Here is a 17,423-nt window from a genome sequence, read left to right as displayed (position 1 = left end):
ATAATAATGCATTGTATATTTCAAAATTATTAGGAATAAATTTCAAATATCTCACTATAAAAAGTACTTGAAGTAATATGTTAGTTGATTTAGTCATCCCACATATATATATATATAACATCACTTTGTACCCCATAAATATATATAATAATAAAAAATAAAATTTAACAGGAAAAAATCAGCAGTTGTAGTCATTTGCCACATGAGGTTATTATAAACTTGATTCTTAAATGGAGTACTACTCAGCCATGAAGAATGAAAAACTAGAGTCGTTTATGACTAAATGGATGCCTATCGAGGCCATACTCTTAAGTGAAATAAATAGGACACAGGTGAGAATACTGAATAGTTTCTCTAGTGTGAGAAACTGATAGTGTAAATAAGGGTTAAAATGATTAAAATGAGTAATCGATCATTTGAAATAGGAAAAAAGGTCCAAAGACGTAGGGGAAAGGGAGGGGAAGGGGAAAGGAAAGGAGGGAAAGGAAAAACTATGAGAAAAGAAAAAAAATGGAAATGAAATATATGTAAATAGGGAAGGGTGGAGGGGGTGAAGGGTGCACAGGTAATGGGGAAAAAAATAAAAACCAAGATATATCATGTACAGGTACAAACACCCAATGATAAATGTAAACAAATTGTATACCTAAAATGTACCAATAAAAGAACTTAAGAGGAAAAAAACCCAAAACTTGATTCTTTGCTATGGCAGTAATCCAAGCAGCATCATTTTGATTATGAGTGGCTTGGAAAGATGGGAGCTTATGAGAGGTCTTTTGCTTTGCCTCATCAATGAAGAAATACTGCATTAAGACTTTTTTTTGTACTGGGGATTGAACTCAGGACCTTGCACTTGTGAGGCAGGCAGCGGCACCAACTGAGCTAAATCCCTGGCCCTGCATTGAATAAGACTTTATGTGAACAGGTGCAGGGGAAAATAAAATGAGCTGTAGAATTAAATATAAACAATCAAAAGTAGTACCTTTAAAGTTATTTTAATATAATAATGTCTACAAAACTCCAGTTGCTTCTGTAGGTATTTGATTGAATAATATTAATTGTTGGGGTTTTATGATGTAGTACTAGATGAGGTAATTATGCTTAACTGGTGACCAGGAAATTTAATGTTCTACTGCTCACTCATTACACTGAACATTAAGAGCTGTCTTGCAAGACTGTTTACCATTTGCTTAGCAATCATGTGTGCAAAGGAGCTTACATTTATTTATACTATTCTGTGGAACTACATGAAGCTTTGGCAGATGATTATTTTTTCAAGATAAAAGTTTACTTGAAACCATGCTCTAGAAAATTATTCAGTAGCAGAGGTAGGTGAAACCAGGTCTTTTATTGATCCAAGCATATCTTCTGAAACATAATACCTTTTAATATTCCTTAGAATGACTTCAAAATGTTGCTGTGGTGCTGCTTATTTGGTGGTGGTGATGTACTTATATGTGTGAGTGTGGATGCATGTGTGCATTTGCACTATTTGTTTTTACCATTATCCTCTAATAAGATTCAGTCAAAGGTTAAGCGTCTCCTAAATCTGCCATTTTTGTCCTTGCTGCTACTGTCAACCACAGTGGAATCATTTTGTGTTAACAGTAAATTTGAATGTTGTCTGATGTTGACATGTTATGCAATACTCATGATACTAGCTACCACTTGCTTGGGAACAGAATTGTCAGTACAGGCAAAAGTTATTGTTAATGCTTAATGTGAACTGGTTGCTGGATTAGTAAATTGTCTTAGTCTGTTTTATGTCTCTGTAACAGCATACTGCAGACTTGGCAATTTATAAAGAACATATCTACTTTCTTAGTGCTGGGTTCTGGGAAGCTCAAGACCACAGTGGTAGCAGGTTTGGTGTTTTGTAAGGGCCCAATTTCCACTTCAAGGATGGCCCTGTGAACCCCACTGTCCATTCGGGAGGAATACTTGGCAGCACAAAAGGGTACAAACCCACTCAGCATGTTTTGTGGCACATAAGTCAATTCACAAGGGCTGAACCCAGAGGCCCCACCTCCCCACCCTGCTGTGTTGGGGACTGAGTCTTGGTGTGCATGTGGGAGCACAGAGACATCTGAACCACGGCAGGAGTGAAGCACTTGTAAAGTAGGGGACTCATAACAGGCTAACTTCACACTGCTGACTGAGTTTATCCCCTTCAGAACAGCTGCTACATTTTACCATTATTCAAAACATTCAGATCTAAGTTACAGTCTGAGCCACATATTTTAAATGTGATGCACATTGTGTATGTGAAGATACTGTACTTTTATTTGCACCATTTCTTTTTCTTTTTTTTTTTTGGTACTGGGGATTGAACTCGGGTCCTTGTGCTTGCACAGCAGGCAGCGAAACGACTGAGCAAAATCCCTGGCGCCTTGATACTGTACTTGTAAAAAAATGTCCATAAATCATTTAGTGACAAGTTAATGGATAAGCTGGGTAGCCAAACTTGAAAAAAAGTTGCTTTGGTCATAAAAGTAACAGTAGACACTTAAATCTATTTTCTTATTCAGCTTATAAAATATATGTGAAGGAAATTCGTATCTTTCACTAATTCAAAATTTTTTGACTAATGGCCTACTCTTAAACTAAACCTAAAACCTCTCAGTATGGTTACTTTGAAGCCACTTCTCAGTACAAAAGATTCTGGGGGAATTTCAAGGAACATGTCCTGTTGTGTGTATATTCAGAGTACACCAGCAGTCATCATCAAGCCCAAATTTACCTTTAATACTTTTGACATCACTGAAGTAGTAGTTAAGAGCATAGGCTCCTAAAACAAAGTGCTGCTACAGATGTTCTAACACTGGGAAAGTCATAATCTTGGACAGGAATGTTTTTTAATTTCTTTATCTATAAGAGGGCCATCAGTAATTTTATCTGGCTATAAATTACACAGTTTAAACATGTAGTATCTGAAGCATTTAGAACAGTGCTCAATAAATGTTAGCCATTACTATTAGTACATTATTTCTTTACATTTTTTTTTTCTTTTTTTTGGTACTGGGGATCGAACTCAGGACCTTGTGCTTGAGAGACAGGCGCTGGAACCTCTGAGCTAAATCCCCAGCCCTATTTCTTTACATTTAATGTTTTGATTGGTGAAAGTATCTGGATAACTGGTAAGTTTGTGCAGTTATTGTAAATAATAAATTAGGTATAATTATCTGTAGTAAGATACTATATTTTAAAATGGAAATAGCTACGGTATGATTCCTCCTTCCTTTCCTTCACCCTCCCTCCCTCCCTTCTTTCCTCCCTTCTTAAGCGTGCAGAGTATATGTGTAGAATGAGGTTCCTCAATCTATTGTGGTTACCCCTGGGGAGTGGGATTATTGTGGAGATTGAAATTCTTGGGAGAATGTCTTCGGCATAAAAATGAAGCAGACAGTTCATTGAATATTAAATTTATTAATTTAGCTGCTACTTATTAAGCTCCTACTGCATATAGGGACTGATAAAAGAAAGACTAAGTTGTTAGCAATTATATCCCCTCTGGAGGAAGTGTAAAGCTATATAAAGGAGATCAGATTGCTATCCATGTTCTTAGCATTTTCCTTTTCTGTATTTTCATTCAAATGATGTTAAAAATGCTTTTCATGTCCCCATTTATGTTTAAAAATTATAGTTGTTTCTAAATTTAAAAGTTCTGCTAATTTAAAAAAAGTAGCTTTATTGTTCTTTGATTATAAATCATAAATACTTGTTACAGAAAAACCTCAGAATTTGGTGCTGATACTCCTCACACCAAGAGACCTTCCTTATCTTGGGAAGTACATGGATTGACAGGCTGTGATTATTATGTATTATTTGTAAGCAAGGTAGCTAAGGATTTTTTTTTTAATCTATGAAAGATAGGTTGCATTGCAGAGAATTCTCAATATATAAAAATTATCTTTATATTTGTTTAGAAATTGCTCTTGTTCTTTCTGTTTTTGCAAAAGTGAGAAGCCTATTCTGTCGTTTGGTAAAAGAATATTATGATTAGTCACCAGTCCAATATTTCTGCCTGGAGAGGTGATAGAAAGGGTAGAATACTTTGTTTCCTAACACCACTCCAACAGTTACCTGGGTATTCCTGCCAGGGCATGGTTGTCGGCTGCAAGCAGATTTCCTGTACTGACCTCGTACCTGCTCAGGACTTAGAACTCTTCGGATAGTTAAAGAATGCCATTGGGGGAAGTGTGCAGGTAATACCTGGCAAGACTCTTACTTAATAGTGGCGAACCTCCTGCCTCAGCCTCCTGAGTGCAGGGATTACAGCTGTGCACCACTACACCCAGCTTCCTTTAAAGTTTATGGTGCAAATTTTTGTATGTCTCAGTTACCTTTGAGCGCAATTAAAACTCCATTTTTAGATTCCGTAAAGTTTGACAAGTACAGGAAATATGAGAAGAAAATGAATTTGTAAGCTACCTTTAGAGAAAACCACTTACACATTACTGCCTTTTAAGCTGTTTCTTTGCTACTCACCTTTAAAATAACAAAACTGAGTGTTCATAGCAACTCCTTATTTGATTTCTTTAGACAAATAATGATCTTGAAAGATGAATCTCTATAAAGAAATTATCATTATATAATTAATATTAGGCAAACTTTTTCTGGTACTGGGGATTGAACCCAGAGCCCCTATACTGAGCTACATCCCCAGCCCTTTTTTACTTTTACTTTTATTTAGAGATAGGGTCTTGCTAAGATGCTAAATTTCCCAGATTGGGCTTGAACTTGTGATCCTCCTGCATGCACCACCACACCAGACTAAGAAATTCATATATTGGAGATTTTGTTTGTTTTTTGTTTAAGAGAGACAGGATCTCACTATGTTGCCCAGGCTGGCCTTAAACTCCTGGACTTAGGTGATCTTCCTGCCTTTCCTGTCTGAGTAGTTGGAACTACAGGCATGTATCACCATGCCCGGCTTTGTAGAAATTTTGTAGTTGCAAAGGACTCTGACCCAGAAATTTTACCGTTAACATTTTCCCCTAAAATATACAAGATACACGTGTTTGCATTTGTCTGTTAGATGGAGCAGTTGCTTGGTTTTCTGTGGCTTCTAGCCATGAATAGTAGCCATGATTTATTTGAAGCATAGGCCTAAGTCATTCCTGAATTTAGCATTTCACTTTCTTATTTACCATTTATTATTCTTTCTTATTTACCATTTTAACATTTATTTTTTAGCTCCTATCCTTTTGTTCTTGTATCACAAGTTGAGGCAATTCACTTTCTCTTCTGAATTTTGTTTAAGGAAATTTTTATTATGTCATAAAGTTGTCTAATATAAGATGACCAGCAGCTAACGACATTTTAATACACAGGAGCTGTGCTAAGCACACTATAAATTGCTTGCTTCCTCATCTTGCTGTTTACATTGTAGGGTCAAAATTTGTGCTTCAGCAGAACTTCAAGTCATTTCATAGAAAGGCCTTAGGAGTTGCTCCCCAATAGCAGAAAGGAATGTTAATCCATGAGAGACTTTTAACGTTGGACTCTTCAGGGAGATGGGTGTGACAGTGTGAGATGTGATCATGGGCCAGCCTCTTGTATACCTGGGCCTTGGGTAGCTTTCACTGCTGTGAGCCTGTTTCCTCATTTTTCAAATTGTAATGCTAGAACCTTTCCCAAGGTTCAGGCTTGTTGTAAGGAGCCAGTAACAAAATCTGTGAAAGGACTCTGTAAATTATGACACATACAAATGTTAATAGTATTCAGAGAGCTCCAGCAAAGGAATAGAAAGCAAAAGCATCTCTTGATGCCTGTGTTGTGGTCAGTTTTTATTTCAGGACAAATGTAAATCACGTATGGGAACCTTTCTATATGAAATGTAGAGATAACTTCACCGTGACTTTCACATCATCCTTAACATAAACATTTTCTACTTGAGCACCTCTCTAGATTGTAAGGGCAAGAGGGGCTATGGTTCTTTGTGTTCTCTATTAACTTTGAACAAGCCATCTGCCTCACTCTTAGGGGAAGCAAGGAGAATGGTGTGTCTGCCTACTACCACCTGCTATTTTTAGATTGGCCAGGAAGCCCTATTTGGCACTCTCTGTCCATCTGATTTGGCAACTCTTGCGCCTGCATCTTTCACAAAATATAAGGTGCTCAGAAGGTGGAAAAGAGGATTTCTTTGATTTTCCAGACTTCATTGCTGAGAAGAAAATTGGAAGGACACCTACTGTAAGTGAAACAGTGTGTATTTTCATTTAATGTGGTGGGTACATGCAGCACAAGAGGCAGGATGCATTTCTCTCTGCCTCGATAGGGGTGAGGAAGCGATGGGTCTTCTGTCCTGATTCCCATCCATTACCAAGAGAAACAAATCAGAGAAGGGCGCATACACTGTACAGACTCCACACGGATGCATATGTTTCTATGCACAGATTTTTATGGTTCCTTAGAATAAAATCCATAGGAAAAAAAAAACAATATGAATGCTCAGGGAAGAGGAACATAGAAATAATCCTGGGAATGACAGATTTTAAGATTAATGTATTAAGTTAGATGAGTTAATTAAGTTAGATGAGTTATCTATTTATTTGTGAATGTTAGAGAATATGGATCAGTTTTAAATGAGCATACACATAGACAGATTATAAAATTTAACCAATTTTACAGTATTTGTAGTTTATACAAAGAATTCTAAAACATTTTTGTTATTGGGTAAAATAACTTAGCAAAATCCATTGTCAGGTATTGTGTGCCATGAAGTGGAGGTTTTTGCCTTTATAATTTTAGTAGCTTTCTGCGCTAATTGTTCTTTATTGTTAAATTATCATTTTTCTGTAACTGAAGAATTAAGTTAATAAATGTTAAGTAAATGCTCAGTATTTTATTATAATTGATTATATATTTTAATGTATATATATATAAATTATAAAAATTACAGTAGAAAATTCATTTAAAGCCAGCCATATTTTAAGCCATATAATTATTTTACATAACTGCATTAAAGAAGAAATTCACTGTTTCATAGCTATCCCAAAGTTGATTTTTTTTTTTTCCTTTTCCAAGAGTTTGAGAAAAACTTATATTGTAAATTTGGTCATTTGTATAATAGTAATAGAAAATAATTTTGCCACTAGGAAAGAGTATGGATATATTCTTCTATTTAAATTTGTGATTATGAAGTCAGTGATATATAAAGGAATACACATTTAGAATGACTTAAAAACGAAGATAAATTTTGTTTCCCAGGCCTAACTTGCTTGTAAAGACAGTTCAGGGAGTATCTGTAAAAGGTTTTATTGTTTACAAAGGACCTTTACAGTTTTTATCATTTAGTCCTCACAATAACCCTGCCAGGTAAATAGTAGTATTTTTTTGTGAAGGCTACATGACAAGTTAGGATTTATATGTGACAAGCCAAGATTTTAGCAGGAGACTGGATCACTGGTATGAATGGCTGGTAGTATGGACAGATTGGAATAAGAATGTATGTTATGAATTACTGGAATTTATACTAGATGATGGTGATTGGTGAAGAAAATTTATACTTGATGGTAGGATTTTGGTTGAAGGTATTCTCTTCTACTGATATTCGTTGGGTGAAAGGCTAAAAGACATGATATTAATGGTCAAGGAAAAGACAGGAAGACCTATCAGAGTATTTTTTAAACTTTGCAGTCACACTTTAATTTCCTTCTAAAGTCATTAGAAGCATATATTTTGGTAATATAAGCTTAAATTATAACAAATACAATTACCTTTATTCTCTTTCTTCACTCTCTGAATTGCAAAATTTTCTTTAGTTTTTGGCATAAAGGCTCTATTTCAGCATTGATTTTTTTCAAAATATTTTCTGGTTCTGAAAACCACTGTTCCAACAAAGGCCAGTTGTCCAAGAAGCCTGTAATTCTCTTTTGTATATGATCTTTTAAGTTCTGGTACCCATGGTTATCTTGGTTTCAGCAGCACCATGCTGACCAACATCTTTATGAGCCGTTTCACGTGAAAATTCTTCAGCTATGATATCATTCATGTGAATCAGCAAGAAAGTATCTGAAATATCTAGTAATATGACAAAATCAAATGCAGAAGAGGGAAGAGGTACTTCTTTTGAAGCCATAGGATCCACAGCCAATGTGGATATTTGTGTTTTCTTTGCCTCCATTTCTATGAGGTTTCTATTGCAGTCGTTGAGAGCTTCCTCTAGAAGATGTGCTTGGTTTAATATCATTGGAAAACCATCAAGAATCCACCCTTGATTCACAGGCATCTCATTAATAGCATTTACTCTGATGTTAACTAATAACCTGTCTGGAATGCTCGCTCTTTTCTTCAGCAATTACGGTTTTGCACCAAGCTGGGCATGTACAGTGAGTTTAGAGAAATGATCACTATCACCTGATTTGACTTCTTTCAGTTTTTGGTGTTCTATTAGTATGTGTACTAGATGTAGTTTTACCTTCCATTTCTGGTAATGGCTTACCTGAAACTGGAACATCTGAAGATACATTGTGTGAGTCCTGGCTTTCTTTACTGTTCTCCTGCAGATCTGATGGAAACTCTCTACCTTCTTTCTGAATTGGTAGGTCCTCACTTACTTTTCTTTTTCTTTTTCTTTTTTTTTTTTTTGTTACCCGGGATCGAACTCGGGTCTTTCTGCTTGCAGGGCAGGCAGTGGAACCACCAAGCTAAATCCCCGGCTCATCACTGACCTTTCAATGTCATAAAATGCTTGGATAGCTTCTTGGACAAGAGTGCCTATACAAATTACCTGAATAGACAACTCTCTTTGTAGACTCTTTAAAGTGATAGTTTTCCCACTAAGTGTTTTCCCCAATAAGCATCCTTTAATAGCAAGTGAAGGCAGTTCAGGCTCTGTTGGCTCAACCTGAGGAGAAGGAAGAGATTTTTTCAATGAGTCTGTGAAGTGCATGGCCCAGTATGGAATTGTTGGAGGGTGGGTGGTAAATTATCCATCATTTCTTCTGGTACAGCTCACACTCCAACCATGTTCTTATCTTCTTCCTAATCTTTGCTATCTAGCAAGCCTCTTTTATCCAGTTCTCTAAGTTGTTCTTTAGAGGGATTGGCAGGCATATGCTTAATAAAGTTTTCTCCATATATGGGCTTTCCATGAAAAAACAATTCCTTCCAATTACACACATTTTAAATGGAATCAGATTATTTGTCAACATTCAATAGCCTCCTACTTTAGTGGACAAATCAAGTATTTGATCCAAAATTTCTCTGCATATTTTATAATACTTCCTGTAATGAGCCTGAACTCTTTTTACAACAATCTGTTCATGAACTTCTTTCTCTCTGAGGATTTGTTCTTCAAAATCAATCTTGGCTTCTTTTGCCAAAGCTGCTTCTTGATTAAGAGCATCCTGGAAGTCTTTAAGCCATTTTTCCTCATATTGTTTTTCTCTGAAAATTCTGTTTTGCCATAAAACTTTTTCAGGCTGAACATGCATGAATTGTACTCCTGTTGGCACTGTTGCATGAGCCTGTGTATCAGCTGCTCTTCATGGTAAGCCTCCTCCTGTGCTTTGTGGGCAATGAACTGGTCCATTAACAACCTCCACCATCTTTTCTCCCTTTGCTCTTGTGCAAAAGCATCTTCTAGGGGCTTCTGGATTTTCTTTTAACGTAGTATCATCTGAGTAGGTGGAGTCGGTGGTTGTATGGTCCGCTATATCTAAACCAGTCTTGAGTGCACTTTCTTTTGCCTGGAGATCTTTTTTTTTTTAATGCTTCAAACTTCATGGTCTCTTCAGTGACACCTGGTGCCTCCTGTTGCTTTTTCATCATTTTTTGAGCCTCAAGTGCTTTCAGAGTGCGGTTTGGTGCAGGTTTAGGAATTTGTATGATAGCTGCTTGGATTTGGGCCATTATTTCACTTTGTCATCTTCTATTGGGAAGCCTCACTTTTCATGCTTTGAAATTTTAAGCTTGCCAGACTTTGTGTGGTTGGTACTTATACTCCAGTCAGCCCACTCTTCTTTTTCTGAAGAGCAATGAACACTTGATATAGGAGTTTTGTTGCTGCTTCAGGTTTTTCTGTGATGATGCTTTGGGCCATATTCTTATCAAACTCCACCCCCAGAAGGTGAAGCCTTGGCTCCAAGCAGGAGAGATGGCTGTTGAAATCCTGCTGTCTGAAAATTCTGAAAAATCACCCTGAAGTTCAAATTTGTGCAGAACTTCTCCACTCAGATAGCCACTGGAAAACACCTTTGCAAATGGCTTGGGATCTGCTAATCACGGAGAATGTTGTCTTCAGTTCTTCTGGCATGAGATCTTCATGTACCCAAGCCCCACACCTAATACCAGAGGATGCCATCTTCTATTCTTCTGGAACTTCATGAAATCAAGTGAAGCCCTGCATCTGATACAAATCTTCTGGCATGAGCTCAAGCCACAGTCTTCCAATTGAAACTAATTAAGTGAGAGTGAGAGAGAGGCTGGGGATGTAGCTCAGTGGAGAAAGTGAGAGCAAGACCAGGAAGTAGTTCAGTGGAGCTGGCGTCTGCGTGGTAAGTACAAGGTCCTGAGTTTGATCCTCTCTCCCCTTCTCTTCCTCTCTGAAGGTCCTGAGTTCCATCCCCGAGACTGGGGATGTAGCTCAGTGGAACCCATGCCTCCCTGGTAAGTATAAGGTCCTGATGGAGAGATAAAGAGACTAGAGTGCTCAGTAATATTTGTTAAGTAAGTGAATTAAAAATGACTAATGAGGAAAGAAAAAAACCCTCAAGACAAGTTGCCATTTATGGGATATCTGTTTTTGTTGTTTTGAGACAGGATCTCGATATGTAGCCCAGGCTGGCCTTGAACTTGTGGTAATCCTCCTGCCTCAGCCTCCCAAGCACTGGGACTGTAGGTGTATGCCATCATGGTTTGGATATCTGGTTTGGATATCTGCTAACTGACTAGGCCTTTACAGATATTAATATTCAATTTTTGCTACAATTTAGACCAGACAGTTGAGGTTCAAAGGACTTAACTTAGTCAAAGCAGCACTGCTCAGATTTAAGCACGCTCTCTGGATCCAGTGCCTCTGATCTTTCCACTTAGTGACACTGCCTTCCTCACACTTTATGTCTGTATAGGTTATTCCAGGCTGCAAGACATCTTTAAGCCTGACAACTCCTTGGGGAGCTAGATGTTTTCCTCTGTTTTAGATCCAGTTTTGAAAGCCATGACTTTCACATTAGCTGTTCTGGATGCAGTGTGTCCCTATCCATGATAACACACCTCTTCTGTCATGGAGCACTCGTAATGAAATGATAAGAGCTTAAGATGATAAGCTGATAAGAGATGGCAAAGAGTTTTAAATTTATAAATAACAGAAGCAATTCTAGATTGATGTATTTAGAAGGGATGGAGTAATTTTTGTTTTCTTTGTCACTTTTTTCTAAGAGAAATTAATAAAGTTGGGATTAAGTTCTATGAATACTATCAAGTTCCTCTCTTTGATGTCTCTTTGGCTTTATGTTGCTACAAGCTAATCATTTATAGAATCCCTCCAGAAGAGCCATTGGTTATGGGACCAAATGGTGCTCTTTGGTGAATGTGACATGGGCCCTTATAACAATTGACCTGTCTTGCAGCAGCTGGTTTTAGTTCCTTTGCTAACCCCAAACTCCTCAAAGTGCAGGTTCTGGCAGAAGGTTGCTTAATGGATTTTTCCTCACAGGTCATTGATATTACTCACCATTGGCCTATGACTCTATGGTGCTCTTTACCCTTCCACAAAAAGTGCTTCTGCTGAGAGGTGAGGGAGTAGGAGCAAGATAATTCTCCACAGTGCCTTTCCAAAACAAAGAAGTCCCTCACATGTGAGAGTAAAGAAAAGTGTGAAAGGAGCTCAAATATATTTTCCTAGTGTTTTGGATATTTGGCAAATGCTTTAACACATATAGATCACCAGGCAATACAGATACAAAGTCTCAAAAGGAAAGAGTATTTTAGAAAGAAATTCCAAAAATACTTTAGAAAACAAATTATAGTTTTCTAAAACTACCATTAACCAAGATTCTATTGTAATTCTTAACAAAATGTTAGACTTAAAGACTTAAAAACCAATTGCAAATATGAAAATAAATTGCTCTAAAACAAATATAATCCTAACATATATCTTGATTACTGGCTATTTTCTTCTGCTTTGTACTGTTCTGTAAATATTTGATGAAGCTGCAGTTCATTGTTTACTTTTCTTTGATCTCCCCACCAGTTAAAAATACTTGTGTTTCTGTTTCCTGTGACTTTGCATATGTGGTATCTGGCATTGGAATTTTGTTGAATCTGTGAGTTTGTTTGTGGAGGAGTAAAAAAGAGGAATGTGAACAGTGTAGGTCCAAGGAGGTTGTGGTTGAATAGAAGAAAAGTTCAGGCTAGCTTTTTAAAAATTGGCATATAATTTATATAGAGATTGTAGATCTACTACAAACATTTAAAAGTTTACATGCACAAACATATATATACAGCTCAAAATACAAAATATTTCCAGCACCATATTAAAAGCTCTTAGATATGTCTTCTTGGGCATTACCTACTCCCAAGCATAGCTACTATTCTAATATCCATCATCATAGCTTAGTTTTTTCAACTCAGGACCTTGACACTGAGCTGCTGCCCTACCCTTTTAAAAATTTTTGTATTGAGACAAGGTCTTGGTAAGTCACTAAGTTGTCCAGTCTGGATTTGAAATTTCAATCTTCCTGCCTCAGCCTCCCAGAGTGCTGGGATTAGAGGTGTGGACCACCATGTCTGGTTAGCACAGCTATTTTTAACAGTGCTTTTCATTGAGAACATCATGAATAGGAGCAATTGATATAAAGTTTGGGAACTGAGGATCACTTCAAATTCCTTGGCATGATATTATATATATATATATACATATATATATGTATATATATATAATTATATATTATTATATATGAATAATATATATATGAATGACAGTTGTGGTGTGTCCACAGCATTCCCAAAGACAGACATTTCCAGCTGGGTTCCATTTCCCTGTACATTGTTGGAGAGGTCCTCTAGCTGTCCTTCTCCACACAGGACATCCAAACTCTCTATATTCAGTCCCATTCTGTCTTCAAGGGACACTTTATAAGCTGACCAACTTTACTGACTAGCTAATGTCCACAGGCAGGGCATCATTGTGGGGTCCTCACTTGAGACTAATCAGCACTCAGTGTTTTTCTCTATATTCCTGGACCTTTACCTTTCTTGTTTTTCAAGTACCACCCCTACCCCCAGTCCTGAAGCTTACTTAGAAGATTTCCAACTCTTTCTCACCTCTACCTCAGCCTTTGGCTTTTTTATTTCTTGAGAGACCATAAAAAACTGAAAGTTTAATTCATGTTTTTTCCTGTCCAGTAGGCTTTTGAGTTTCTGTTTTTGCTTTTAGGCAAAGGGAAGGTAATAATGAGAAAGAAGAGTAGGAGAGAAATATACTTAAGGATGCAGAGGTTATATGTACTTATATATAATTATTATGGTATGCTCCCCTCAGCTTCTCTACATCAACTCTCTTTGCCTGCTTTCTGATTGTTTTCCCCACAATCAGAGCACATTGAGCTTATTGTTCATTGCAGGTTTTACAAAACCTTTTCTATCTTCCTAGAGTGCCTCATTACCTCTACTCCTTCCCAGCTACTTTCTGCTTCACTTTCAGGATCAATTTCAAAGTTCCCTTCATTGATGAAGTCTTCCCCTATGTCTCCATGCAGTTGGTTACTTTCTTCATTGTTACAGCACAATGTTTTACTCAAATGTCTACCAGTCACTACCATATACATAACCCTTGACTTATGAACTCAATTCATTCATGAGGACTGGTTGTAACTCAAGTTGGTTGTAAGTCAACACTATTTTTCCATAATAGTGGAAATACTCATAATGTATTCTGAACCTCCCAAAGCAACCCTTAACTTTTTCATAATAAAAAGGGTTGTATAATGTGTGTAATTTGCCAGAAACACCAATAATTTTCTTAGTATATTCACCAAAAAGTTATAAAATGTGCCTAGCTTACCAGAAATAACAATTTCATACTGTCCTCACCATTCAAGTTGACATCTTTGGCTTGCAGGAAGGAAAGATGAAATGGAAGGTGGTTATTGTTTGGAAGGAGAGACCCCTTCCATAAGAACATCAGGAATCTGGCTCCTGGTTTCCTTTCTCTCCTTGGGAGAGTCTGTAGTCCACTAGGACCTGCTTCTGGCTCATTAGGTCTCAAAATTTTCAGAACTAGGGCCTGGGATTTAGCTCAGTGGCACCGTGCCTGCCTTGCAAGTGCAAGGTCCTGAGTTAAATCCCCAGTAACCATCCTTCCCCAATTTTTTTTTTAGAACTAAACATTGGTCTAAGCTTGTCTGTTTCTGTCTTTTCTTTAACACTGTTCTGTAGTGTGACATGACATTGTCATTAAGCAAGTGAATGCATCAATTGCCTTTTTCTCTGTCTGGGGTGTCTTCTTTACAAATGTTTGTAGGTCTGCCCATTTTTTCAGGCTTCCCTTTATTTCAGAAGAAGAAATTTGCTGCACTGATTATTGGTACTCCTCCTCCTCTTCAGAAAGCTCCTCAGCTGCCATTCTCTGTTGTTTAGACAGAAGTTCCTGAAGTTCCTCTGCAGGCATTTCCTCTGAGGGTTCCTCCACCAGTTCCTCAACATCACCAGTGTCTACTTGCAAGCCTATGGACTCTGGTATAGTGACAGTGTCATTAGTCACAGGGTCAATTGAAGGCCCAGGCTCCTCCACACAGCCTTCAAAGTCTCCTTCCTGTATAATTTTAGGACTCACTTTATTCCAGGCACATCTCAGTGTCCTTAAAGAGACACTGGCCTAGGATTTCTCAACCCCACACAGGAAAGAATGTTGTAACATTCCTTGCAGAACTCTTTAAGGGTTAAATCTGTATCTGAGACCATCTGGAAGCACTTCAGGAACACTTCCTTGATGTATAGCTTCATAAAAAGTTAGCTATAACCTGCTGTTCCATAGGCTGCAGTAGAGAAGTTGTATTAGATGAGAGGAACTTGACTGAGAGCCATGGGAATTCTTCAGCCATTTATTCTTCTAAATCTTGTGGTGAGCAGGAGCATTGTCCATGATGAGAAGGCCCTTGAGTGGTAAACCCTTGTCCTCTAGATATTTAACAGTAGGACAGAAAGCCTCCCTGATCCACTCAAGAAAAAGTACTCTTGTTACCTAGACTTTTGTGTTAGATTTTGTCATGACCCCTAGCCTATTATTCATGACTTTATGTTTTCTGAACATTCTAGGGGTCTAAGAGTATGAACCAAGAGAGGCTTTATCTTGAGGTCATCACTCGCATTGGCACATAGCAATAAGGTTAGCCTATTCTTCATAGGCTTGTGGCCTGGCATTTTCTTCTCTTCATGGATAATGTATGTTCTCCTGGGCATTTTCTTCTAGAAAAGGCCAGTTTCATCACAGTTGAAAACTTGATGAGAGCAAGAAGCATTTCTCTGTGTCATCATTTTGAAGTGGTGTATGCAATTTTCAGCAGCCCTTTTATCAGTAGTGGCTGCTTCACCAAGCCTAGTTATGGTAAGAACCCCAGTTCTCAATTTAAAATTGTGAAACCACCCCTTGCTGGCATGAAATGTTTCACCATTATCTCTCATTGATGGATTATCTTTTATGAGATCTACATTTATAGCCCTGGCTTTTTCACAAATTATAGACTCAGGCTATAACCTGCCATCTGCCTTTCATTTATCCCCACTATTAGTAGCCTTTCTACCTTGTCTTAATACTGTTGATTGTGACTAATTTGAGTAACACCTTTAGCAACACTAGCTTCTTTATACAAATCGTTTCTCTGTAAGATTGTCAAGATGGTGGATTCCAACATGGTGTACATATTAGCCAGATCAGTCACATGAACGTCACACTCATATTTCTCCACAAGTTCCTTTTCGTTTTAGATTGCGATTACTTTCTTTACCTTCTCTTCCTTCCTTAGCTTCTTTTATAGCTTTTTTGGGGTCATTCTGATAGCAGTAATCATAGCGATTATGTAAAGCACTGACCAAAATCACGTTCACAAACACATGCATCTGGGCTCAGACTGACACTTACATACCTTACATGTTTTTCTGGCACCATGAGTCTTTGCTTGCAATCACCCAAGTGGCCAGCATTTGGGTCGTAACTCAAGACTTTAGTTGTAAGTTAAAATTAAAATTCCAGTTGTAACCCAAGTTGTTCGTATATGAGGCTGTCATAACTCAAGGATCCATTGTAGCTTTAAATTATTTGTTTCTCCTTTCTCTTTTAAGCTAGGTTACAAGTTCTTTGAAGGTATGGACCTAACTTTAGTGCCACTATCCCTAGGCCAGCACAATTCTTTATATTATGTAGTGCAGTACACAAAATCTGCTTTGATTTGTGAGCGCACCCACTGTGGGTTATCTATAAACAAATAGAGTGAGTTAGTCACAAGTGGACTATGTATTGTTTGAATATCCCTTTCACTTGAAAATAAAAACTGTTTGGGGCTGGAGGTTTAGCTCAGTGGTGCCAGCGTATGCCTGGCAACCACAAGGTCCTGAGTTTGATCCCTGGTTCCGCAAAAAAAAAAAAAGAAAAGAAAAAGAGCTTTTAAATAATAAAAACTGACTAAAAACCACAAGATAAAATGTGTATCTTTGGTGCTTATAGCTTTGCCTATTTTTTAAATGTTATCTTTTTTGGGAGTTTTATCCTTTGCTATAGCTTTAAAAAAAATTTTTAACATATCCTACCTATGACTCTATCCATTTTTGTGATTTTATTTTTTTTGCTTAAATTCTTTTATTGGTACATTTTAGGTATACAATATGTTTACATTAATCATTGGCTGCTTGTACCTCTACATGATGTATCTTGGTTCTTATTTTTTCCCCATTACCTATGCACCCTTCACCCCCTCCACCCTGCCCTATTTACATAGACTTCATTTCCATTTTTTTTCTTTTTTCGTAATTTTTCCTGTCCATTCTTTCCTTTCCCCATCTCCTCCCACCACCCCTACCCCTTTGGACCTTTTCCTATTTCAAAGTATCAATTATTAGTTATTAATCCTTTAAATCCTTATTTATACTCTCAGTTTCTCACACTAGAGAAACTATTTGGTATTTACACATGTGTGTCTTATTTATTTCACTTAAGAGTATGGCCTCAATATGGATCCGTTTAGCTATAAATGACTCTAGTTTCTCATTCTTTATGGCTGAGTAGTACTCCATTTTATAAAAAAAAACCACATCTGCTTTATCCATTTTCCAGTTGATGGGCACTTGGGCTGTTTCCAAGCTTTAGCTTTTACAAACTGTGCTGCAATAAACATGGCTGCACATATACCGCTGTGGTATGATTCTTTTAATTCTTTTGGGAAAATACCCAGCAGGGGAATAGCTGGGTCAAATGGGACCTC

General features: G+C 37.4%; 1 pseudogene; it reads right to left on the bottom strand.

The window, feature by feature from the left end:
• Positions 1-1,751: 1,751 nt before the first annotated feature.
• On the bottom strand, positions 1,752-16,065 carry LOC101712420 (sperm flagella and cilia-associated protein 2-like; annotated as a pseudogene).
• Between the last annotated feature and the right edge of the window lie 1,358 nt (positions 16,066-17,423).

This window comes from Heterocephalus glaber, unplaced genomic scaffold (genome assembly GCF_053883595.1).
Source record: "Heterocephalus glaber isolate CG9 unplaced genomic scaffold, H.glaber_assembly_v1.0 deba00000281, whole genome shotgun sequence".
NCBI classification, from domain to species: Eukaryota; Metazoa; Chordata; class Mammalia; order Rodentia; family Bathyergidae; genus Heterocephalus; species Heterocephalus glaber.
Note: the sequence above shows the minus strand (reverse complement) of the source record. Positions and strands in the feature narration are given on the sequence as shown.